This window comes from Peromyscus californicus, unplaced genomic scaffold (assembly GCF_007827085.1).
Source record: "Peromyscus californicus insignis strain IS unplaced genomic scaffold, ASM782708v3 Scaffold_6__1_contigs__length_162567912, whole genome shotgun sequence".
Lineage (NCBI taxonomy): Eukaryota > Metazoa > Chordata > Mammalia > Rodentia > Cricetidae > Peromyscus > Peromyscus californicus.
The window spans coordinates 68,972,696-68,999,506 of record NW_026294584.1 but is presented as its reverse complement, the minus strand read 5'-3'; the positions used below and the strand labels follow the sequence as shown (position 1 = coordinate 68,999,506).

The 26,811-nt window shown below is 46.2% G+C and overlaps 1 non-coding gene across 1 annotated transcript; it reads left to right on the top strand.

The window, feature by feature from the left end:
• The first annotated feature begins 16,141 nt into the window (after positions 1 to 16,141).
• Positions 16,142 to 16,305, top strand: LOC128100238 (U1 spliceosomal RNA). Its single transcript, XR_008214749.1, has one exon. It is a non-coding gene; the product is annotated as a U1 spliceosomal RNA (small nuclear RNA).
• Positions 16,306 to 26,811: the final 10,506 nt, after the last annotated feature.

Here is a 26,811-nt window from a genome sequence, read left to right as displayed (position 1 = left end):
CAGATTGCTCAGCTGCTCCTCCCTGGAAGGGTCTCTAGAGCATTCTGGAGGTTCTCCAGGCTCCTTGGCACTGACACAGTTCTTTTCTTACTGTACTTCTTAAGAATCATTGTGCTGGGAGTGGTGTGTCTAAAGAAGAGGAGACTGGCGGGCATAGCCTGGCCTCTGCTCAGTGTCCTCTAGAAACAGGGTGTCCCTTGATATTTTAGCCCAGTGGTTCATGTTCCATGGGGTATGAAACACAGGGAATTCCGTGTCTGGGGTCTTAGATGCAGTACAAGGGGAGCATGTGTGAACATACTTTATGTACCTCTGGCAGATTTCCTATAAGCCCTAGGGGACTAGCTTGCAATAAATCCTGATATCATATTCTCCCTTGCTGTCTGGCTCTAAGAAATCCACTTCATGTTGTCCTGTGGGACTGTTCTATCTCAACAGCTTCTGATAGATTGGTAGCAGCAACCCTGTTTCACACATCCTGGAGGTTCTCTGCTAGCTGGGTATCCATTAGCCAATGCTTTCAAACTAGATACTCAGCAAAATAGTGAAATAAGGCAGGTAAGTCTGCTAGAGACTCCTTCCCTGGACAATGTCCTTCTAGATGTCTGGGCCAGTTGAGAGATTTACTCACTTCCTTTGACTGTAATTTAGCATTTCCTGGACATCTTTCATAAATTATTTTTTTATGAGTGAAATTATATAATATCTGTAGCAGGATGACTTTGAAAAAGAAGTTGGAATAGTAAAGTTGACCTAGTAATTTCATTGTTATAGATAGACTGTTACTGTGCAGGCATTCACTCTAAGTTGAAACAGTCCCTCTTGGAGAGAGGAGCTTGAATATGATTTAGAAGTAAAGAAATTTACAGGGCACTGGAAATGAAACCCCACAAATCTTAGTTGGCCCCTGAAACTTACAAGATTCACAAGGCCCTACCTACAAGATTATACAAGGGGCAACAGTTGCTAGGGAAAGGAGGCTCTGATTACTGTAGCTGCCTGCAAAGGACACGTGGAGCTCCAGGGATGCAGCTTCTGTGAGTTGTCACCCATCCTGGAGTGGTCTCTTAGCAATGCAGCAACCCTTGATTAATCCATGCTCCTGTAAATAATCTCAACAAACTCACTGGTTCCCTAAGCTAGACTTGGGTAAAGTCCTTTTCTTTCATCTGTCCTAGATGCTCTATCTGAGGTAAATAGACATTTGTTCTTGACTCCCCAGGAGAAGTCACACAACAATTCTACAACATTGTTTGCTGATATGCACCAGGAGACATGTGAAAGAATGTTCACAGTAGTAGTGTCTGCCATAGCAATAAAAATAAACAAACGAACAAATAAACCTGGGACCATCACAAATGCCCATTGACAGGAGAGCAGGTAAATGCATTATATTTTTATTTCTTTTTATTTGATATTTGGCAAAATATGCACAATATAAAAACCATTTTAACTATGGTAAGTGGCACTAAGTATATGCACATTATTATGTGACCACCACGGTCCTTCATCTTCAGAACTTTCTCACCTTTCCCACCTGAAACTACCACAGTAACTCCTCACCCCCCTGTCTCCAGCCCCTGGTAACCTCTGTTTTAATTTTTGAGTAATCAGCAGCCAACAGTCTGTGTTGAGTGTGGTTCTGCCTGCCCAGGATGTGGCCAGTTACACCATTCCCAAGGCGCCTGGCAGGGGTCCTTAGTGTGGCACACTATTGTGCAGGTGCCTGGTCTGTGCTCCTTGGCCTTGGAATAAAGCACACAACTTTCCAGTTTTCTTTGCCTTAGTTTTCCGTCTTCTAGGGTAACTTAGGTTAAGGGCAGCTCTGGTCTGGGGCTTGATCTTTGTCCTCTAGTCCCTTTGCCTTTTCGTGTAGAGAAGCCTGGGTGTGCTCAAGCACAGTCCTCTAGAGGCCTGCGCAGCATCCCAGTTCAGTCCCAGAGTGACTCACCGTATCTGGACATCCACATGAGCAGCGGTCAGAGCAAACAGTAAAAGTTTCTGTTTTTTCTAGGAGAAAAGTCTTGGCTAAGTCTCTAGCAACCAGCTTCTCTTGACAACTCCAGTTTTTCTTGGACCTGTCGGGCTGACCTGTCCTGCAACTTGGAAAAATTGAAAATATCTAATTTGTAAAGTATTGGTTTGTCTTTTCGGCTGGTTTGACTTTATCCTTCACAAAACATCTTACTTAATTTAGGATGAAACACTAACTCAGGACAGATTTCTACACTTTGCACACCCTATGGATATTTACTACAAACTCACCTATCTTCAGCAGATCCTTTTTGTTTGACCTTGATGAATGAAATAACCTGCTTTTCTTTCTTTCTTTCCCTTGCTTTGTAGGGAGGTTCCTAAGCTTTTCAGCTGGAGGATAAGGAGGACCAGGACCAGACATCTACAGATCTGGTTCTTTCTAGAGAAACTGGTATGTCTGGTGGGTTCATCTCTTCCAAAAGATAGTTGTAGTGGTTTGAATAGGAATGGCCCCCATAGGCTCATCTATTTGAATGTTTAGTCACCACAGAGTGGAACTCTTTGATAAGATTAGAAGGATTAGGAGGTGTGGCCTTGTTGGAAAAAGTGTGTCACTGGGGATGGGCCTTGAAGTTTTAAAAGCCCAAGTCAGGCTCAGTCTCTCCATCTCTGCCTATATATGGATCTCAACTACTGCTCCAGCACCTGTCTACCATATTTCCTGCCATGATGGCAACAGATTAAACCTCTGAAACTGTTAGTAAGCCCTCAATTAAATGCTTTCTCTTGTACAAGTTGCCTTGGTCATAGTGTCTCTTCACAGCAATAAAACAGTGACTGAGACAGAAGTTGGTACCAGAAGCGGGATATTGTTGCAACAGGCATGACCATGCTGCATGTTGGCAGAATGTGGACTTTGGGACTTTGAACTAGAAAAGCACAACTGCTTTTAAGTGGAGCTTAGGGGACCATGCTAGTAGGAGCCTAGACAGTGGTGCTGAGAGCAATGTAAATTATAACAGCCCAATTCATGAAGTTTCAGAAGGAAAGAATATTAGCAAGGGGCATAGAGACCATTTTTATGATATTTTGGCAAAAATGTGGCTGTTTTTTATCCTTACCCTAAAAATCTACCTGAGGCTAAATTGGAGAGTTTTAGATTAATAGTGTTGGCTGAGGAGATTTCAAGATAACCTAATATTGACTTTGTCATGTGCTTTTTAGTGGTTACTCTTAATATAGATCTATAATGAAAAGGAGCAAGCAGAGAGGAAAAATACAAAATATACAGTTTGAAGAGAACAGGGGCACCAGGAAGTGGAATGGAACGAAGTTCAGGGCTCAAAGAGCTGAAAGGTTAAAGAAAATCCTGACTGGGCAGTGGTGGCACACACCCTTAATCCCAGCACTCAGGAGGCAGAGGCAGGTGGATCTCTGTTTGAGGCTAGCCTGGTCTACAGAGTGAGTTCCAGGACAGCCAGAACTATGCAATAAAACCCTGTCTCGAAAAATCAAAACCAACCCCACCTTACCCCCCAACCCCACCCCACCCCCCAAAAAAAGAAAGGAAAAAAGAAAAAGAAAAAAGAAAAATCCTGATACTAAATGGAATAAAGTTGTTAGTTATTTGGTGGCGCTCTTACCCTGTGAGGAAATGTCACGAAACACGACAGAACCCACTAACAAGAGTTTTATTAAGATGAGAGAGACAGATGAGTGCTCAGGCCTGCGGAAGAGACACGTGTATAGAGAAGAAGGAGGAGGAGGAGGAAGAGGAGGAGAAGGAGGAGGAGGAGGAGGAGGAGAAGGAGGAGAAGGAGGAAGAAGAAGAAGAAGAAGAAGAAGAAGAAGAAGAAGAAGAAGAAGAAGAAGAAGAAGAAGAAGAAGAAGAAGAAGAAGAAAGCCGGGAATATGGCACTGGCTTATAAAGGCTGGGTGGCGCATGCGTACAAAGGTCCATGTGGCTACTCCACGCATGCATGCAGATCACATGGTTGCTTGCACGCTCTTATGCAACCATGCAAAGCCACGGGGTCCTGGTCACGTGAGTCGCCTTGACCTGGAAATGGCTATTTTGACCTGGAACTGGCTAGGCGGAAGTATCTAGGTCCACCAGGCATGCACAACCATGGGGGTGTGTTGTGGGTCTATCAGTAGTGACCTCAGGGCAAGAGCCCACCTGACTAAGCTTCTAACTTGTGAAAAGAAATTTATGGAAAGTTTAATCAGTGAAGGAAACCATCAACAACAGACAGCTGATACAGATCTGTTTGACAGAGGGGGTCAAGTTCTAGCCCCAGCAAGCCCCAGAACTTGGCAGCTTCAGCCACGTGGTTCTGGCTTTAGAGTCAAGGATACCAGAAAGGGGGTATGGAATCTCTCTCCTTGGCCAAAGAAAGCCACTGAGGTCAGGCATGTGTCAGGGGTGTCCCTGCATGAAGGCCCGGAAAGGCCATTGCATGAAGCTGAGAAGGTGAAGCCTGGATTGTGTTGGAGACCCCCAAATGTTAGAGATGCCAGAGTCATGGGATACATGCTAAGGAAAGCTGCAGACTGGGTGTGGAACCAGCCCAAGAAAGTGTGTTGCAGTCAACAAAGCTGAAAGGAATTGGAGGTCTGAAGAGGCTTTCGACATCAGACCTGGGGATGCAGTATTTGGAGTTTACCCAAATGGTTTTTGGTCTTACTTTAATTCAGTATTTCCTCACCATGCTCCCTTTTCTCCATTTGGGAATGGTAATGTATATTCTGTGCCATGGTATGTTGAAAGTATGAGATCTGCTTTTTGATTTTGATTTTGGAAGGAGTTACAGTTAAGAGATTGCCATGAGTCTCAGAAGAGACTTTGAATTTTGGACTTTTAAACAAAGGAAAAGGTAGAAGACTATCAATGGGGACTCTGATGTTGGACTAAATGCATTTTGCATTATAATATGGCTATAGCCTATTGGGGCCAGGGAATAGAATGTGGTGATTTAAATAAGAATGGCCCCAATAGATTAATATATTTGAATGCTTAGTCATCAGGGAGTGGAACTCTTTAATAAGATTAGAGGTGTGACTTGTTGGACAAACTATGTCACTAAGGGTGGGCTTTGAGGTTTCAAAAGCCCCGGCCAGGCCCAGTCTCTCTCTATCTCTGTCTACAGATCAGGATGTAGCTCTCAGCTAGCGCTCCTGCACCTGCATGCCGCCATGCTCCCTGCCAGGATGATAGTGACTAAACCTCTGAGACTGTAAGCCAGCCTCAGAATAAATGCTTTCCCCGGTAAGAGTGGCCTTGGTCATGGTGGCTCTTCACAACGATAGAACAGTGACTAAGACAGTGGCCAACAACACTGGACTTCAAAACAGAGGCCAAAGACTGGCTCAGGCATTTGACGTGGCTCGTACTGAGGAAGGAAGGTACCCTAGTGCCCTCTACTCATGAAGCTACTGATAGTGGCTTGAAAGTCACACTGTGTTAGCCAACACCCTAGCCTTTATAGCTTAAAGAACTTGATGCAGCCACACAGAAGCACGTGCCCTTCCTCTAAAGCAGGATGAAATAAAATTGTCTATAAAATATTTATCAGCGCCAGGCTAGTGCTTGAATTATAAGGGCCCCTGCAGATATATGAGGCTCTCAAATGTCTCCTCTCTGCTTATTTCATTATTGATTAGGCAGACAGAGTTTTCCCCTAATACTACGAGTGTAACATGTTTACCGAGGTTAATTTATCCACCTTTGAGGACTAATTTAATTCTTTTATGATATATTTTTTTTTCTAGGATTTTCTCCCCCAAAGGGTGACATCCAAATTTATTAGATTGTTATGATGGGTCACCATAATTTGGATGTAGCTGAATAATTTATATCTGTGTTTTTCAAGCCTGGCTGCCCATCAGAACTACTCAGGGAATGTCTTAAAATATGGGTATTTTATTTAATTATTTCATGTCTTAAAATGCAGTCCTACCCCAGACTCAGTGAAGTGACATGTATTGGGGACATATAAGGAGTTTTCCACTGAAGGATGTTCCCCTACAGATTCAGGGGCAGACATCTTGGTTCTATTGGATGAGGCTTTGGAAACTGCACAGTAGAGTCTACCTTTGAGGAATCTTATAGCAAATGTTATTGTTATTAAACGTAGAAATATATGTGGTAATATTTTGCTTGTGCTCTAACAAATAAAGCTTGCCTGGAGATCAGAGTGCAGAGGCCAGGCAGTGGTGGCACACACCTTTAATCGCAGCTCTTGGGATCTCTTGACTTTGGTCCCAGTACTTGGGAGGTACATACACCTTTAATCCCAGTACTAGGGAGGTGGAGACAGGAAGTGATATGGCTGGGTAGAGAGAGGAATATAAGGCGGGAGGAGACAGGAGCTCAGTCCCTTTCAGGCTGAGGAGTTGATGAAATAAGAAGTGGCTGTGGCTTGTTTTCTTGTCTCTGATCTTTTAGCATTTACCCTTATATCTGACTCAGTTTTTTATTATTAAGACCAATTAGAATTCACGCTACAATTATAGAGTTTTATTTTGCTAATACCACACACTCTTGCTCCTTTTCTTCATTCTCCCAATCTAGAAAGTTCAAGTTTCCCTCCTGGTGGTTTGAATAAGAATGGCCCCCATAGACTCATAGATTTGAATGTTTGGTCACCAGGGAGTGACACTATTTTAATGGATTAGGAGATATGGCCTTGTTGGAGGAAGTATGTCGATGGTGGTGGGCTTTGAGGTTTCAGAGGCCCAAACCAGGCCCAGTGGCTCTCTGTTCCTGCTTCTGACAGATTTCAGCTACGACATCTGCCTGCCTGTATGTCACCATGCTCCCAGCCACGATGGAAATGGAATAACTGCCTGAAACAGCAAACCCTGTAAAGCAAATCGCCTGTAAAGCAAGCCCTGATGAAATGCTTTCTTTGTGTTGCCATGGTCATGGTGTCTCTTCACAGCAGTAGAACATTGACTGAGACACCCCTCTACATTAGGAGTGGATAGCAGAGGAATGAACCAAGGGGAACTGCTGCCACTGGCAGGTACCACTACAGGAAGTAGAGAAGCAAAGTCAGCCACGGAGCAGAGCAGCCAGTGGGTGAGGCGCTCTCTCTTCTTCCCACCGCTCCGGCTTGAACCGAGCTTTGTGAGTTAGAGACCTATACTCGCCTGCGCCTCCCCACAGCCTGCACCTTAAGTATTCCTTAAAGTCTGTGTGTTACAGGCTTGATCCCCAGGGTGCTGGGTGCTATTAGGAGGCAGTGGAATTTTTACAAGCTGAGGCCTCCTGGAAGGTCTTCAGGTCATTGGAGTGTGCTAGGTTGTGATTGACAGTCCAAATTACTCCCGAGTGGTTGTTCCAGGTCATCAGGCGCCAACAGTATAGGAGAGCTGTTTTGTGATGTGTTCTTATTGCTGCTAAATGCTTTTTGGTTGGTGCTGTGTGTATGTTCTATGTATGTAAGTTCTGTATTTACCCCTAGGAGGGGAGAGTAGGACCTTAGCCCCTTCGTTTTATTATTATTCGTGTCCCTCTGCCTCAGTCCCTGGAGTAGCTTGTGGCACGAGGCCTTGCTTCTTCCCTTCTTCCTTCCCACTTCCTGGCCATGAGGGAGCCAGGGAGGTGGCTCAGCCGTTAAGAGCAGGCCCAGCTAGTAGTATAGAGGACCTGAGTTGAATTCCCAGCGCCCACACCAGCAGCTTACAAGTGCCTGCGACTCCAGATCCAGGTGACCTGAAATGCTCTTCTGGCCTCCATGGGCCCCTGAACTCATGTGCATCTACCCACACCACACACAGAAGCATACATATAATTAAAAATAAAACAAGTCTACTTGCTGGCCACGAGCTGAGTGGCTCCACACTGTTTGTTATCCACCACCCACCATGTGCTGTCTGGTCACAGGCCAAAGCGACAGGGTAGACTGATGTTGGACTAAAATTTCCAAAACAGAGGACCAAAATCTACCTTCTCGTAAGCTGACCATCACAGCTCGCTGTGATGGTGATGGGAAGCTTACTCGCTCCTGGGTTAGGTATCTGAAACTTTGCCAGGCTCAGTGAGGTACCAGGCTTTCTGGCCACAGGACTTGATAAGCATTGACCTGTAAACTTAACTGACGAGTAGAGAGATAGGTATATGACTCCAGTCTTTAATTCAGCTTGTGGTATGTGTGCATGGTAGGATGTGGGGACACACATGTCACCGTGTGCATGCAGAGATCAGAGGGCGCCCTTGTGAAATGGGATCTCTCCTTTCCCCTTTGTGTGGCTTTTGGGGGTCGAACTCAAGTCGTCAGACAAAGCAAAGGGGAGGAATGGCTTCCTTCACCTTAGCGTCCCTGGAAAGCACTTTCTTTCCTGGAAAAACCGCATCCATCTGTTTTGAGATAAAAATCAGTCTTCTTTGACCAAGCATTTTATGACGATTAATCAGTCTATTAGAGAAGACTCATCTGTGGGGACAGAAGTGAGCCATACTTTAGGGCAACCTTTTGGGGCCCACAGACTGCTCCGACATTATAAAAGGCAAATGGTGACATATAAAACGCCCTTCTATCTTTCCCAGGCCTCGTTCCATAAAGACGACATTGAAACCGGTTTGGCTTCAATACTGTGTATGTGAGTGTGCATTTGGCACAGCATGTGTGTGCAAAGGTGACAGAACGGCTTTCTGGAGCTGGTTCTGTCCTTTTACCATGTGGGTTCTGGAGGTTGAACTCAGGTTTGGCTGACAGTTCTGCCTGATGGACTGAACCATGTCCCCGGCCTTTTTTTTTTTGAGACATGGCCACATGTTGCACAGGCTGGGCTCATACATAGCTGAGGATGACCTTGACCTTCCAATCCTCCTGCCTCCACTTCCCAAATGATGGGATTATAGGTATATTACCACCATTGCCCTGCATCTTGGCTACTCTCTGGGGAAAAAAATCAAGTACTAGTTCACAGATCTACAGGGATCTCTGAAATAAAGTTGTCGTCAACCTTTTGCTGTTGTGAAAATGCGTTGATGAACAGACACACGTTCGTTCCACATGCGTCCCTCCACTCACGGGAGGCTGTAACGGAAGGGCATACTCACGGGAGACTGTAACGGAAGGGCACACTTCTGGAAGTGAGGCTTCAGGTTCAGTGGGCTGTGATAGACAGTCCAAATTGCTCCTAAGTGGCTGTTCCAGGTCACCAGTCACCAACAGTATGGGAGAGCTGTTTCGTGATGTGATGTGTTCTTATTGCTGCTAACTGCTTTGTGGTTGGGACTGTGTTTGTGGTCTTCTTTTCTTTCTTTCTTTCTTTCTTTTTCTTTCTTTCTTTCTTTCTTTCTTTCTTTCTTTCTTCCTTCCTTCCTTCCTTCCTTCCTTCCTTCCTTCCTTCCTTCCTTTCTTTCTTTCTTTTGTGGGGGTGTTTCAAGACAGGGTTTCTCTGTGTAGCCCTGGCTGTCCTGGAACTCACTCTGTAGACCAGGCTGGCCTCGAACTCACGGAGATCCTCCTGCCTCTGCCTTCCGAGTGCTGAGATTAAAGGCGTGCACCACCACCCCCCGGCTGTTTGTGGTTTGTGTTATATAATTTATCATCTACAGGAAAGGATTATTTTACTTCCTTATTGATAGTCTTTCTTTTTCCTTTACCGCTCAACCCCTCCACACACACAGGTCTCTCTCTGTAGCCCAGGCTGGCCTCGAGTTCTCAATCCTCTTGCTGTAGTGTCCTGAGTTCTGGAGTGCAGATGTGCCACTATGTCGTGTAGCCTCGAGAGCAATGCTGAACAGTAGTGATGTCTTGTTCTGACTCTCAAGGAAAAAATGTCTATTATTTCCCTTTTAAGCCTGAAATTACAAACAAGCGTGGGGCTGGAGAGACGGCTCTGTGGTTAAGAGCACTGGCTGTCTTTGCGGAGGACCCAGGTTTGATTCCCAGCACCCACATGGTGGCTCACAGCCATCTGTAACTCCAGTCCCAGGGGATTTGCTGGCCTCCTCTGGTCTCCACAGACACAGCATTAATGTCGTACACAGACGTACATGTAGACAAAACACATAAACATGTAAATCAATTTTTTGCATTAAATTAAAATTATTCAGGAAATCAAGTGTAGCAGGCTTTATTGGACCACCAGGCCCCCAAATCATAACATAGAGACTTATTATTAACTATGAATGCTCAACCTTAGCTTAGGCTTATTTCTAGCTAGCTTTTTTTTTTTTTTTAAACTTAAATTAGCCCATTTCTTTTCATCTATGTGCTGCCCTGAGGCTTGTTTACCTCATCTACCAACTGTCCATCCTACTTTCCTGCTTCCTCCATCCTGGCTGACTGACCCCCGGCTGGCTGACTCCCAGCTGGCTGGGCCCTGGCTGGCTGGCTGGCTCCCCTGTCTCTCTGTCCACAAGCCCTGCCTATCCCTCTCCTGCCTAACTGTTAACATTCAGCTTTTTACTAGACTCATCAGGTGCCTTAGGCAGACAAGGTGAAGCAGCAACACATCTTTACATAATTAAACAAATGCAGCATCAACAAATGTAACACATCTTTACATAGTTAAACAAATATTGTATTCCACAACATCCGAGTCTCCTGATTGCCCAGAGTCTAAATGAAAAGAATCATGCTTGGGGCTGGAGAGACGACTCAACACACTTGCTGCTCTTTCAGAGGCTGGGAGTTTGGTTTACAGTCACCTGAACTCCAGTTCCAAGGGATCTGATACTCTCTTCTGGCCTCTCTGAGCATCCCCACACACGTGGCATTTCCTCCCCCCCCCCCCCCCGTAAATAAAAATAATGATAATTTTAAAGAAAAGTAATGCTTACAACCTGATTTGTAAGATGGGCACAAAAAGAAAAGCTAAGGAATTATGTTTCTTGATAGAGAAGTGGTTTGATGTGTTATAGTGTTCTGGTGTAGTAGAAAGCTGAGCAGCTCTTTAAAGGATCATGGTATGGGTTGTTTGTACTGAGATGGATTGCCTGAGGTCTAAGGTCAAGTGAAAATGGCAAGTGTACTGGTCAGCACTCGGGAGGCAGAGACAGGTGGGTCTCTGAGTTCGAGGCCAACCTGTTCTATGGAGCAAGTTTCAGGACAGCCAGGGCTACACAGAGAAATCCTGTCTTGAAAACAACAACCAACGAACATGACAAGTGAATACAGCATGTTCTCACTTGCATAAACAATAAAAGAGGCATGAATACATAGGCACATGCACAGGAAAATTCCAGAAGCACAGAGAATGCATTAGTAGTATATGCTTCTTGGTTAGGGATAAAGGTCAGCTGCAGGAGGACCAAAGAATCACCTGATTCCTGGGTGAGGTGACTTAAGGCTGATGTCTCTAGATTTCTAAAGAGTGAGGCCGACACAGAGGAAAAGGTCAAAGAGCCTTCAATAAGATGTGAAGAGACATCTTGGAGTGTCCAAGTGGGCACACCAGAGAGAACAGAGAGTCAAGTACCCTGGGTCTTTGGCCACCGAGGCTTTATTGAAATGGGCATGGAAATGCATTAGGTCTGGTGCCCTGTGGTGGCAGCCTACGCCAGGACGCTGTACTCCATCTCCTCTCCACAGGGCACCAGGGAGGACGTAATTAGCCGCTTCTCCTCACTGTTGATGATTTTGGCTTCGCAGTCAGTCAGAGGCCCTTTTGTGAGGTCTGAAACTCAGGACGCAGATTGGAGGGGAGATGAGCTGACTGCACGTAGGACCACTAATTTACCGGATACATCGTGTTAGCTTCAGGACAGGAAGGCACAACCAACCCTGTTTACTGCCCCGGCTTTACCCTTTAGTGTTGTGGCTGCTCTGGGGAGTCAAGTTCCTCTCCTGGGTGGTTGATAACTAAGCCGTGGTTAAACACTTTGAGGATTGCTTGGGTAATGTTAGCATTTAAAGATTTAAGCTTCCTCTTCAAGACTCTGCTTCCTTTCTCCATTCCCTCGGCAACCCTACCAGGTCTGTGTGTGAGATAACTTCCTGGGTGTTTGGGGACAGGTTTGTTGCTGTTTATTCTGTTTGTCTTGTTTTCAGTACGGAGGATGGAACCCAGGGCTTTGTGAATGCTGGCCAGGTTTACTCTACCATTAAGCTACACCCTCAACACTGAGGTTTTTTCCTTCTTTTGTTAAAAACATGTATTTATTCTTCTTTCATTGAATAAAAATGTAATGGTTAAGCTTACTTTGGAAGAAAGATATTTTGTTCATGTCAAATGTTTAGGATAAGTATATTGGCTCAGGATGGTTATTCTAGTACTCTGGAGGCTGAGGCAGGAAGATTTTGAATTTAAAGCAGTATTAGAAACTTAAAGGCTCAAGACAGATAGTATACTTAAAATATTTTAGATTTATTTATTTTATTTTTATGTATATGAGTGCTTTGCCTATATGTTTCTATGAACACCATGTGTGTGCCTGGTGTCCTCAGAGGTTAGGAGAAAGCCTTGGATCCCCTGGAACTGGAGTTATGGATGGGTGTGAGCTCCATGTGGGTGCTGGGAATTGAACCTAGGTCCTTTGCAAGAACAAGTGCTCTTAACCATTGAGCCATATATCTAAGATAAATAATATTAAATATAACGAACATGGGTAAAATTTGTCTTGTAGGAGATTTTTCTTCTTTTGTTCGTTTGTTTATTTGCACACGAGGTGATTTCCTCTCTCCTCGCATCCTAACCCTTGCTCAGTGACAGACTGCTAGCTCCTGGGATTTTCTGTGAGCTCTACATGCCTCTGCAGCGGAGCTCATTCTCACTGGTCTGGCTTCTTGCTTTCAGGGGAGTGTGTACATTTTTATAGCAATTGTTCTCTGAATAGAACTCCCAGCTACTAGAAGCTTCTTCTTCTTTTTTTTTTCTTTCTTTTTTTTTTTTTTTCTGAGACCGGGTTTCTCTGAGTAGCCCTGGCTGTCCTGGAACTTACTCTGTAGACCAGGCTAACTTGATCTCAGAGATCTGCCTGCCTCTGCCTCCAAAGTGCTGGGATTAAAGGCATGCATCACCGCCACCTGGCTAGCACAGTAGCTGTGGTAGTGCCATTTGGTAAAGGGATGTTCACACACACACACACACACACACACACACACACACACACACCCCAGTTTTGTTTTGTATCAATGTATTTTGTGAAAAGAAATGGAAAGCAAATCATTTTTGAGATCCTAATATGAAAAATGAACAAATATTTTGCTTCCTACTCATGTGTAGAGAAAACCAGTGCCCCAGTCCCAGATCACGGGAGGCAACACCGAATTTTAAAGGAGATGATCATGGCCGCTGCAGCAGCAAGGTTGGGCATGGGTCTACACGTCATCCTGGCCGGAGAGAACTCCGCTGGGTGCTTCCTGTTGAATGGCGGCCCCAGGCTGTGGTTTCAGCTGGCGACGGCCCTGCGGCCGTTTGTCATTGCAGGCTGCCTGTCTTGCCAAGTCTTGGTTGCAGCCTTCCCTCAGTGATGGACTTCCTCCAGCGATTCTCTTGGTTGGTGTAGATTATTCTCCGTGGGAGGCAGTTGTTCGGCGGTGTGGAGGAAGCTCTAGAAAGTTCTCCCTGCGTAGTTTAGGACCTGATTCTGGAAGATCTGACTGGTCACGGTTGTTGGCGAGCACGGTTTCCTTCCGGTCCACATTCATCTCTTACCTGTAGCACTGGGGTAGACAGCACCGGTTCGTGCTCATTAATTACTACACCTATTGGCAAGACACAGCAAATGCCTCGCTGACATTCTTTCCTCCTGTTTTAAGAGGAGAAATAATGACTGCAGGTGCGAGCATATTCCGGGTGTAACTTTAGGTAGGCAGAAAAGGCACAGGTCCTTCCAGCTGGTGTTCTGTTGAGTGTTGTGGGAGACTGGCCTGGAGCCAGAGCAGATCCCCAACCCCTTGGCACAGGGGCCTTGGAGAACCATTGTAAAACGACGCTTGACATTTTCCCTTGGCCAGTTCAGAGAATGACCTGATGAAGGGAGAAGTCTCTACCAGTGAGCTCTTATTATTTTTTACCTTTTTATTTTATTTTTTTGCCAGGCTAGGGACTGAACCCATGTTCTTGTGCATGCTTCACTCAGTACAACGCCTTAGGGTGTACGGATTTATAGTTAGAAGATGTGCGTGTGTGTGTGTGTGTGTGTGTGTGTGTGCGTGTGCGTGTGCGTGTGCGTGTGCGTGTGTGTGTGTGTGTGTGTGTGTGTGTGTGTGTGTGCGCGTGTGTGTGCGTGATGCAGAAGGAAGTAGGTCCCGGTGTGCTTGTACCCTGTTTGTAAACTGCTAGCGCCCAGAGCTGCGGGTAATACATTTCTGATGTTGATAAGACTCTCAGGCTCTGGTGCTTGATTACAGCTGCCTGAACTGATAAGACAGTCAGTGGCGGTTGGAAAGATGGCTCAGTGGTTAAGAGCACTGGCTGCTCTTCCAGAGGTCCTGAGTTCAATTCCCAGCAACCACATGGTGGCTCACAACCGTCTGTAATGAGATTTGGTGCTCTCTTCTGGCACGCAGACATACATGGAGGCAGAACACTGTATACATAATAAATAAATATTTAAAAAAAAGAGACAGTCAGTGGCTCCTTTGGACTATGGGCGGGGCTAGATTAAGTCAGAAAGTAGCCCTGCTGTTTCTCAGGTAGGGCTCCAGGCAGACTAGCTAACCTCACTTGTTTTCTTAGGCTGAAAACAGGGATAAAACTCTTTCTTTTATGGTGCTGTAGTTATGTGAATTAATGCAACGTATGGGGGTGGAGCACTTGTTAGGAAATGGGAACCTGCTGGGTGGTGGTGGCGCAGGCCTTTAATCTCAGGACTCGGGAGGCAGAGCCAGGCGGATCTTTGTGATCGAGGCCAGCCTGGTCTCCAGAGTGAGATCCAGGACAGGCACCAAAAGTACAGTGAGAAACCCTGTCTCGAAAAAACAAACAAACAAACAAAAAAAGGGAACCCTTTGGGCACAGGGCTCCCTTGAACTGCAGTTCTAACAGTGTGATTGGATTTCAAGGTGGCTCATTGGTTAAGAGAACTCAATGTTCTTGCAGAAGATCAAGGTTGATTCACTTATTGGCTCACAACCATCCGTAACTCCTGGCACACATAAGATGCACATGCATACATGCAGGCAAAAGTCATACACATAAAATAGAAATAAATCTTTAAAATTAGAAAGAGAAAAGTCGTTTTTAAAGAAAAGGAAACCCAGCATGACCGAAGAACCAGAGACTTCAGCATGCCCAAGATATGATGCCGCTAAGGCCACAGCTGAGACGAGTGGCTCCGTGATGTTTCTTCTCTTCTGGAAGAGGGAGACAATTCTGAGGACGCTGCTGGTGATGGTAACCCCACACAGGCGTCAGCCGGGCGACAAGCAGAGGAGCTCACCTCCCCTGCAGAAGCTGTGCAGTGGGGTTGAGGTCTGGGCAAGTTAAACACTGCGGGAGTCAAGGACTGCGATGCTAGCTGGGTCTGGCTTCTTCTCATCCTGGGAGAGCCGACCTCACAGCCCGGACTGTTCATAGGGAATCAGGCATCGGGCATATCCAGGGGCTCAGCAGGGAGGTGAGTGGAGGAAGGGGCGGGGCTTCAGAGACAAGCCCACGTCGCTCCTTCCGCCTGTGTATCACCACTAGGATCCAGGCTTGGATTCCCTAACATTAGCAGAGCCACCACCTAGCATGTGTGTGTGTGTTTTTTGACTTGAACAGTTTTGGCACAAAACTTGGTTTATAATAAGGAAAATTATCATGAGATGAATATTGGATCACATGCTTTTATTCTAACAACTTAAACTTATAGAAATATAAAGACATCTAAAGATTTTTGTGTACTATTTATATAATTTCATATACATGTATTTGTGTATATGGAACATACAATGTAAATGACAAAATTGTGCAGTTTGGGGTTGAAAACTCAGGTCCTGGAGCCAGACCTTCTTGGTTCAGGTCTAAAATCACTGCTTGCTCCACGCCAGGCCCAAGCCGGTTAAGCCGTGTGCCTCGTTTTACTCACTCAGACAGGAAGCTAATAGTAACTATCTCATAGGGTTGTGTGGATTACAAAACTAATCCATGGTCCAGGCAGGTAATTCTAGCCATTCGGGAAGGTGAGACAGGAGGATTACAAGTTTAAGAGTAATCTGGTTAACTTAGTGAGACCCTGTCTCAGAATAATAAAATGTAATAATAAAAAGTAGGGCGGATACTTACCTGGCAGGGGAGATACCATTATCACGAAGGTGGTTTTCCCAGGGCGAGGCTTATCCATTGCACTCTGGATGTGCTGACCCCTGCAATTTCCCCAAATGTGGGAAACTCGACTGCATAATTTGTGGTAGTGGGGGACTGCGTTCGCGCTCTCCCCTGTAAAAAAAAAAAAAAAAAAAAAAAAAAAAAAGTAGGGCGGGACCACACAGCTCAGTGGCTGAGCATCCTGGGGAGGGGAAAGGGCTAGCCATAAAAAGTGCTATTGAAAAAGTGTCTTCAGCAGGGCAGTGGTGGCGCACGCCTTTAATCCCAGCACTCGGGAGGCAGAGGCAGGCGGATCTTTGTGAGTTCGAGGCCAGCCTGGTCTACAGAGCAAGATCCAGGAAAGGCGCAAAGCTACACAGAGAAACCCTGTCTCGAAAAACCAAAAAAAAAAAAAAAAAAAAAGAAAGAAAGAAAGAAAGAAAAAGTGTCTTCAAGGTGGCCAGCACCGTAGCAAACATTCCACAAGCATGTGTATAGCAAAGTCTACATATTAATAATACCCAAACAACTTCGACATCAACATAACACGAGTAAGTTACACCAGCCTGTATGGTAGACACCACTGTTGTCTTGAAGCTAGCATCCGGTTGAGCATGACAGTAGGAAGCCAGTTCTCTACTGTCCCTAGCCCCGGGGACCAAGTGCTAGTACAGAGGTTGTCTGTCACACAGGTGATTTTAGAACAGACAGACTTCAGAGTTAAGTTCTTCCCTCAAGCACTCCTGAAATCACATTTTTAACGAGGCAGCTTGGTAAGCCGGAGACTGTTTTATTCACTGAGAAAGGCCGTTTCATGGTGTCCTGGGGATTTGTGCTAAACTTCTAATTGCATAATTGCTGGAATCAGGAACAGAGGCTCTCTATTGTTCCTTGATGACCGTGCCCACAATAAAAGAACTTTGACAAGTTGGGAGCTTCAACCTGGGGCCCAGGTTCTGTGGTTCTGTGGTTCTGAGTGCTACAAGGTTCCTTCCAGCCAGTTTAGATACCAAACTACTGAGCATGCTCAAGGCTTAAATGTATTGAACTTATTTGGACTATTTGTTGTTCCTCATAATGTAATATCATTTGACCTTTACTTAGTGAGTACATATTTAATCTCTAACTTTATATGAAAATGTCATTAGAAATTATCCTTAAAGTGAAAAACAGGCAAAAAAAAAAAAGCCAATACAGAACTCTTCCTGAGAAGTGAGTATTTCCCGGGAATCAAAGGACATTCTCACTTTGGTAACCTGGTATTCAATAGATATTTATTTCTCAATGAAGGGAAGAAATTAGCGCAAGAAATGAAGGCAGAGGCCATTCTTATGGCTTAGGCCAGTGTGCGGAGGGCAGGGAAGTTTCTGGCTCTTGGAGATGTTTTTGGACTCCTCACCCAAAACTCTGAAGCACTTTTAGGGACTAGCAAGGAGCAGGGGCGGCTGGGCTCCAGCCAAGGTCTGGAAAGGATGGCATAATTATAGCCACAGTGGGTGGAGGGTGGGGCTGAGGTCTGGACACTGGGATTACATCAAAACCCGGACTGCAGCTGGGGCTGAGGAAATCTGTCTGCTGTGGGGGTAGGGCGTGAGATAACACTCTCCTAGGCATCATGTCTTCCCACGCAGGGGGAAAAATCACACAGGAGGTTTTCACGTGAATGAACATTGACCTGTTCAGGGCAAACAGAACCCAATAGTCCGAAACTGTTCCCAACAGAACAAGATGACCTGCATCACACCGTTGTGTAGTGTCCTGGGCCAAGAAGTTAGGGTCCTTGTGTTTCTTGGGGAACCCTGAGGTCTGCATTTTAAACAAGCTCTTGAGGTGATTTTGATGTAGGGGCATGCAGCCCTGCCTTCGTGCGTGCGTGCCTATCCAGTTTCTACTCATGTAAATACTCCACAGCCCCGGGTTGCCTAAACAAAATGCTGAGCTAACGAAGTAGACAGCCAGGTTATCTTCATCAGTTGCCTATGGCATCAAGGCTCCGCTCTGAGAGGAGGCAAGAAAGGTGATGATTCAGGTGGGCCTCTGCGCTTCCCTCAGTCCGTGCCCCACATCTGGTGACTGCGATCTTTTTCCTGTAATGACACCTCCCACAGCGCCCCAGTTTTATTCACTGGGTACTGGTATTGTTCTCTTGCTCCAGATCCACGCTGGTATCTGTCTCTTCACTCCTCTGGAATTTGGATTCCAAGCCACCCTCAGGATTTGTGTCTCCTGGGAGCCCTGCTTGTCTCCTGCCGTGGAGATCTCCGGAAGCCTCGGGATCCCTGGGCACCTGCCTGCTCTCCATATGCTTGCTCTGCTGGGCTCTGAAGTTCTAGCAGCAGCTGATGGGACAAGGCTGCCCTGCAGTCATCCCCATCCTAGCCAGGCAAGGGGCATGTGCAGCCAAGAGATGAGCTGAGAGAATCTTGGAATCTGGAGTCTAGCAACAGGAGCTAAAGACCATGAGATATGTGGCTGCTAGTTCCGCAGCTCTGTTTGATTTATTTGAAGGCTGTTTGATATTTACCTAGCCTCAAGAAACACAGAACTACAGAGAGGAAGGGACTGGCCAGAGCTGAGCGGCTACCGTTCCTCCAGCCCCGACACCTGGCTGCTCAGTTCAGGGTGGGCCTGCGAGCATGTCTGTCCTTTCCATAAACCCTGTTTTCCCAAAGTGACAGGTCCTGACTAGTACAGCCATCTGTTTGTACACCCAGTCCCCACCCACTGCCGGGACTAACCAGAAGGCAGTGAGCTCTATAGGAAGCTTCCTCATACCCAGGCACACACCCCTCACCTGTGTGGGATGTGGCCCCAGGGGCTCAGGCACCTTCATCTGGGCTGAGCTCATCCCGTGACCATCCCTGCCCCTGAGGTAGCCCCACATTCAGGTTCCACTGTAAAATCTTAAGTTTTTGTCTGTTTTTTAAAGATTTATTCTTTTTATTACTAATTATGTGTGTTTGTGTGACTGAAAGTGTGTGTGTGTGTGTGTGTGTGTGTGTGTGTGTGTGTGTGTGTGTGTGTATACATTGCCTCAGAGGCCAGAAGACTCATAGGTGGGCCTTGGAGACTAACTTGAGTCTTCTGCAAGGGCAGTACTTTTTATACTTTGGAAGAGTGACATCACTTCCTAAGTTTTTAAACACTGGGGACCACCCACAGCAGCCTTTTCCAATCCCATCCTGTCACCAAACTGGACTGGAAAGAAATGGCGACCTGAAAGGAAAAACCAAACAAAACAAGCCACATTTTTCTTTCAGGACGCTGGTATTTTTATCCAGATCTCGACTGTGTGGAAATTCCTGTGCGACTCCTTTTGCGTGTGCAGGGGAGGGGGCTAGGAAACAGAAGGGTTCTCTGATGGTGACTCCTCGTGTGAAAAGCGCTAACTTTTCTTCATTCTAGATCTCGATACTGTAGATGACAAATCACGAGAGCACGGTTTCCTCAGCAGGCTGCAGGCAGTGCCTGTCAGGTTCCACGCTCGGCAAGTGGCTACGGTGAGTGTGCATCTGTGGATAATTCCATCACACATCTTCTCCTGGCTTTTTTTCCAGGGGACCGTGGTGTCCATGCTTGTGGCATTTGCTGGGCTCTCTGAGTCCCTCCAGCTGGAAGGCAGCATTCCAGAGGCTCTTCTCTCTCTCTCTCTCTCTCTCTCTCTCTCTCTCTCTCTCTCTCTCTCTCTCCTCCCTCCTCCCTCCCTCCCTAGGTCCTTTGTGTATGTATGTATGACTTCTCGTTTAATGTTTTTATGGGATTCCTGAGTGTTCAAATGAGTGAGTCTCTGCATTTTTATCTGTTTCTTGTGCCTTTTCTTGGACTCTTTTCCCTCTCTTTTGTCCTATTCTGATGTCTTAGTTTTTGTTTTATCTTATTATAGTTTATTACATTATATTATATCATATAATAATCCCTTAGAATCCTGTTTGTTTTCTAATGACAGACAGAAAGGGGTGGACCCAGATGGGAGGGGAGGTGGGGAGGAACTGGGAGGAGCAGAGGGAAGGGAAACCATAATCAGATATATTATATGAGAAGAAAACCTATTTTCAATAAAAAAAAAATCTAGAACCTGCAGGACAGTTGGAGTACCCAACTTTTGACTTTAAAGGTTGGCTGCAGCCCACACTGAGCATTACAGTTTACACTGAGGCTCAACACAGGGACATGTATACACAGCAGAAACACAGATTACAAACAATACTTCCTTAGTATGATGTGCCATGATCTCTACTATCTCTTACTTAACTTGTTTCATTAATTAAAAATATCTTTTGCGGTTCCAGAGAGATGGCTCGGCAGGGAGAGTTGCTTGCCACCATACCTGATGATCTGAGTTCAATCCTTTGGTCCCACCTCGTAGTCGGAGAGAACCAAATCCTGCAAGTTATGCTCTGACCGCCACACGTGTGGTGGCACGTGCATGCCTCCATCACACACACACACACACACACACACACACACACACACAATAAATAAATGTAATAAACAATTACAAAATATAGCATTTGCAATCCACTTGATCAACTTTATGACAATGAAAATGGACCCACTGTCTGGAGTGTAGTAGCTCTGATGTGGTCCAGCCCTTTACTTAACACGCAATGGCTCTGAGGTCCAGGAAGGAAGGGTGGCCTGGCTCAGTGTGAGGCTGAATTTGGGACTGGGAATCTGCCTTCATGTTCTTCTTTAGCATGTTGAGTGACAGGTTTGGAAAAGTTAGTTCTGGAGTTGAGCGCTAGCCAAAAAGGTATGCTGATCTAATGGATGGGGTCAGGAGAGCTGTCTCCCACCCCTGCTGATGCCTGTCCTATGTCTTCTGCCCTCACGTTGGCGCCTGGTCCCTTTGCTCAGCAGTCTGTCCCAGACTGCCTGGAACTGAGGGCTTTCTGTGATGTAGACCTCCAGGGCTCAAACTAGGACAACTGTGGACAAACTAGGGTAGTCACTCTGGGGACAATCATCCTCTATCTCAGTGGTTCTCAACCTTCTAAATACTGCAACCCTTTAATGCAGTTCCTCACGTTCTGGTGACTCCCAACCATAACATTATTTTGTTCCTACTTCATAAGTGTAATTTTGCTATGGCTATGAACTGTAATGTAAAGATCTGCGTTTTCCGATAGGCAACCCCATGTGAAAAGGCCAGTCAGGTTTCCAAAGGGGTCGCAACCCACAGGCTGAGAACCATTGTCCTACCTCCTCTGGAAGGTGAGTAGACAGTACTTGAATCCCATGTGCAAAGTCCCATAGGCCCAGAGAGAAATCATTTTGATTCTTAGTGTATATTTTGACAACTACTGGGGTGGAATTTGTTTCTGTAAGACATCACCAACTGGATGACATTAGCCCTTTCCTGTGTGTGCCTCTTTCTACTGTGCTATCAATAATTACTACATAAATCCTGCCTCTCATCTCTGTTATTCTCCAACTCTGGCTTAGGACAGTATAGTAGCCCGCAGATGGTATCTGGTTGCTTAGCGATGTCTTTTCCATAGATTGTAGATTTTCTAATTGAATGAGTACATTTAGGGAAGAAGGACTGATAGATACGTAACACCGACTCTCTGGATAAAGCCATAGAATTTGGACCATGTTTCTCAGGATCTCCCTCTTTAGTCTCCTCCACGAGAATGTCAACTCAAGGAAGGCCGAGGGTGTGTTTTATTCCACGCTCTCATCCTAGCTTCTAGGACAGTGCTTGGCATTAGGCACTCTGTATGTTCATTGAATAAATGAATAAATGATTGTTTTCACACAGGGCAGGGGCGATGTGTGCCACCACACTTGACAGAGGGCAGCATGTGGGAGTCAGTTCCCTCCTCCCACCATATAGGTTCTAAGAATCGAACCCAGGTCATCAGGCTTGGTGGCAAACACCTTTCTCTGCTGAGCCATTTTGCTGGCCTTTCTTGTGGTCTCCCAACTCCCTGATTTCCTTCCCTCTTTGCTCTGATGGTTTAGCTGTTCACACGAGGCCGCTTCACCCAGCTGGTACTGCTTAGTGGAAAGACCGCTTCCCTGTGCCCTTGTAGTCTAGGCAACTTGACCTCCAAGGAGCATACTTTATCTTGAGGTCCTGTTCACTCTGGAAAATTCGTGTAACTACTAGAGATACTTATGAAAAAAGGGGGAAGGGAGGCTGGAGGCTGCAGAACTGGCTCAACTGGTAATGTGCTTGCCATGTGAGCACGAGGACCTGAGTTCAGACCTCCAGCACCCATGTACAAAGTCAGGCATAGCTGCGTGGGCGGGGGGGGGGGGGGGGGGGGGGGGGGGGGGGGGGGCTCGTGCCTTTAATCCCAGCACTCAGAAAGTAGTGATCTCTGTGAGTTCAAGGCCAGCCTGGTCTACATGGTGAGTTTCAGGACAGGCAGGGCTACATAGAGAGACCGTGACTCAAACCAAACCAAAGTCAAGCATGACAGCATGAGTCTATAGACTACCTGAACACATAACCCCCTTCATGGTTGAACACACACACACACACACACACACACACACACACACACACACAGAGAGAGAGAGAGAGAGAGAGAGAGAGAGAGAGAGAGAGAGAGAGAGAGAGAGAGAGAGAGAACAAGTGGCATATTTTCATTGGGGAGTATTTTCAAGCAGATGTTTTTAAGTGTAGAGCACTGCCAAAGCGTCTGTCTCAGGGCTGTATCCTGTAGACTCTCCAGTGCCCAGTGAACCTGGACCTGTAGTCTGACTTTTGACGGGGCCAGATGAGAAAGGCAATTACTTTTCTCATCACTGTGACAGCACATAGGAAATGACTGAGGGAGGAGGGCAGCTTCATCAGGCCCACAGTTTCAGGGGACAGTCTGTCATGACAGGGAAGGCAGGCTGGAGCGGCACAGACTCCCTGGCCATGGGAGCTCGTGGCTGCTGTTTCTCAGATGGTCGGAAGGCAAAGAAGGGGACAGGCACTGGTACTGGGTGTGACTTCAGAGGCCAGCCTCCAGGGACACATCTTTCCAACCAGGTCAGATGTCCCGAAGGTTTCACCACCTCACACAAGACAGTGCAGCCATCTGGGGACCGACTATTTAAACACACAAGCCTGTTGAAGACATTCTGACCCAAACGGCCACAGTCCTCCTGGATCAAGGCAATCGTCACTGCTGACGCCTGATGCACAGGTGTCAGGTGCTGGGACACAGGGTGCCCTTCTTCATTGTTTCCTCCTCTCTGTGGGAGTGGGAAGATTTACTAAGCCAATCCTCAAAACCATGTCTGAGCTGGGTGTGCTGGAGTAAGCCTGTAATCCTGGCACCTGGAAAGTGTAGGCAGGGAGATCAGGAGTTCAAGGTCATCTTTAAGTATGTACGAACTCAAGGCCAGTGGGCTACCTAAAACCCTATTCCAAAACCAAACAAAACCCCTGAACCAAAGATGGAACAAAAGCCACTTCTGAAAGCACTTCCATAAACTATTCTTTAGATCCAGCTTCCAAGCTCTGCAAGGGGGTAATTTCCATTACATCATGGCCACACACCCTTGGGGTCAATTACCCAGACTGTTCAGTTGTACATGTGTTCCTAACATCCTTTTCTATTTTATTTTGTTTTTTGAGACAGGGTCTCCCTCTGGCTAGGGCTAGCCCTGACTGTCCTGGAACTCACTATGCAGCCCAGGCTGGCCTCTACCCCTCGGGGATCTGCCTGCTGAGATTAAAGGCACGTGCCACCACGTCCAGCTTCCTTTTGCTGTTTTAAATAATCACATTTGCTCTCCAAACATGAAGATTTAACACTATGCCAGGTACTAAAATAACGGGCCTGATTCTGTGTAAAATTCTTAAGGAGAGACTTTAAAAGGCTTTGAGCCATGACATGATGTTGGAAAAAAGATGTGGCCTACCAGACTGTGTTCACGACAACAGCAATGTGTTCCAATGTGTTTAGTTGCATAAAGTTTTTCTCTCTAAAGGTGAAAATAATACAAATAAAGTGAATTTCCTCCGAGTTTGCTGTTGTCTGAAGCATTGCCCTCAGCTTTGGGGAGATTGCGTGGGTCCTTATTCTCTTTTTTTTTCCCCCGTATTTATTTTGTATGCGTGTAGATATGTGTGGATGCACACACCACAGTGCGCATATAGAGGTCCAGGGGCAGCTTGGCTCTCTCCTTCCACCACGGGGGTCCTGGGGGTTGAACTCAGGTTGTGAGCTTGGGCGGTGCTCTCCTTTATCCTTGCCATCTCACTGGCCCAACCTCTTTACTCTTAATGAATGAGCATTTTTAATAACTCAAGACAATCTTCTGTTTCATTATGTTCTTCATCATCTTGGGATTTGAAACTACTAGGGCAATGTGGTTCTTAAACCTGTCCCATAGATTTGAACAAATAAAGTGATTTATTGGTTTCCCTAGCAAATATTTACTGAGCATTTGCTATGTGCGTGGGAGCATAAACTTGAATGCCGGCAGTCCTGCTGATCTGATATCCCCATGTAACCAAAGCCTGGAGTAGAGGTCAGGGATCTTGAACACTGTTAAAAAGAGGGCAAAAAAGTCCCCATAAGCCCCTGTTAGATGAAACCTTGTTACCCACATGGCTGGTTAGCTTCTGTCACCTCCACATAAACGAGCTTCACTAAGGAAGAGGAAACCTTGATTGAGAAAATGCCTCCATCAGACTGGCCTGTAGGCAAGAAAGTGTGGAATATTTTTGATTAATTATTGATAGAGGAGAGCGCAGCCCACTGTGGGAGGTGCTCCCAGGCAGCTCATCCTGGTCGGTACGAGAAAACAGGCTGAATAAGCCCTGGAGAGCAAGCCAGTGCTCCCTAGTGGTTTCTGCTTCGGTTCCTGCCTCTACGGTCCTGCCTTGAGTTCCCACCCTCAATGCTCCACACTCTGACCTGGAAGCTGTGAGATGAAATGTGCTCTTTCCTCCCCAAGTTAGCGTTGGTCAGTGTTTTATCACAGCAACAAAACCGAACTAGAACACCACACCAGGCAGGATAATTCCAGATGACGCAGGGTGTGTTTGTCTCCCCTGGTCTCCATTAATCAAAGTATTAACTCACCTTGGACAAGCTTTCCCCAGCTCCAGAGACTTTCATCCAAGACGCTAAGGCTCCCCATAAATGTCAATTATGTCCTTTAACACCCTTGTTCGCCCCATTTAATGGAGAAGAAAAGTGAGGAGGAGAAAGATTCATTGCTTAAGGAGGAGCCGCCAACAAGGGATGATGCCTGAGGCTGGCTGAGACCTGCTCTGTCTGAAAGTTGGGGGAAGGTGCCAGTAGCCGGCTTCTTCAGAGGCAGGCTCAGCAGTCGGCTTGCTCCGCAGTCTTGGTTTCCTGAGCTCCTGGGTTCAAAGAGTGGGAAGAGTAAGGCATGGCTGAGGCCCCAGGAAGACCCTAAACATTCCTCTCCTCTTTGTCTGTAAGGTACAGGACAATTGCTTTGGTCACTTTGGAGATAGTAATCAAATATTGACCATTTTTTCCAGAACCCAACCTGGAACTTACGACACAGTATGAAAAGTGGTAGGAAAATTACATAAACAGTGGAAGAGAGATTAAAAATTGAGGCTATCATGGAAAATCCTGTACACATGGAACCCTAGGGGGCTCACATAGCCCAGGCTAGCCTTGAACTGCTCATCCTCCTGCCTCTACCTTTGGACTGCTGGGATTATAGGAGTGTGTCTAGGCCTGGCTTACAAAGTATGCCTTCAAAAGAGATACAGATGATACAGATAGGCATTCGATGCACCAACAGGGCTGTGTATGCCTGTAATTCCAGTTCTTAGGTCAGGCAAGGTTATACTGTGAGACCTTGTGTGGAGAGGAGGAGGGGTTGGAGAGAGGGAACACATACACAGTGGGAATAATTTTGCATCTCAGCTCAGCTCAAGATGATGATGAGAAGGTCAGGAATAGATTGGTGACTCCTCAAAGTTCAGGAAAAGAACAGACTGGATGCAAATTCATGCCAGTGCAGAAGTGAGGTGTTGCGATAATTTGGGTCATGCATATGGTGGCTCAGTGTGGGGCCTCCCTATCAACACTGCAGGGAGTGTTCATTAATACCTGCTCATTAATACTGTGGTGACCAGACTCCTTAGCCACATGCTCAGTTTTATCCTGCATTCCTTGGTTAGTTCTCACAACTGAGAACTTCTGGACAGGACCGAAACTCCAGGGTAGTTGAGGCAGCTGAGGAGCAAGCCCCAGGCTGCCTGCTGCCCGCTGGCTGGTGCTCCTGTGTGCAGGGGCACAAGGGACGCTGAAGTGCTTCTTCTATGAGTGGAGAAGCGGGAGGCCTCACTCCCCTCTCGCCTCCTCTAGTGTTCTCACCTAATGTACCTCTTCACTCTTGGACTGAGAAGGGAGGTTGGGGTGCAGAACTGACTCATCTCCTCTCCTTCCTAAAATGGGAGCTAAAGGAGATTAGGAAATGTTTCCTCTTAACTGAATCTCATGTTCCAGCAAAGTCCTAGAGCTGGGCTACAGCTCGGTAGAAGAATGTTTGCTTACCATGGAAAGGGCCCTGGGTTCCATTCCCATTACTGCAAACAAACACAAACCATATTAGCTACTTTTCTGTTGCTGTGATAAAACACCAGGACCAAAAGCAGCTTCTAGAACAAAAAGTTTATTGGGTTTAACGATCCAGAGGAAG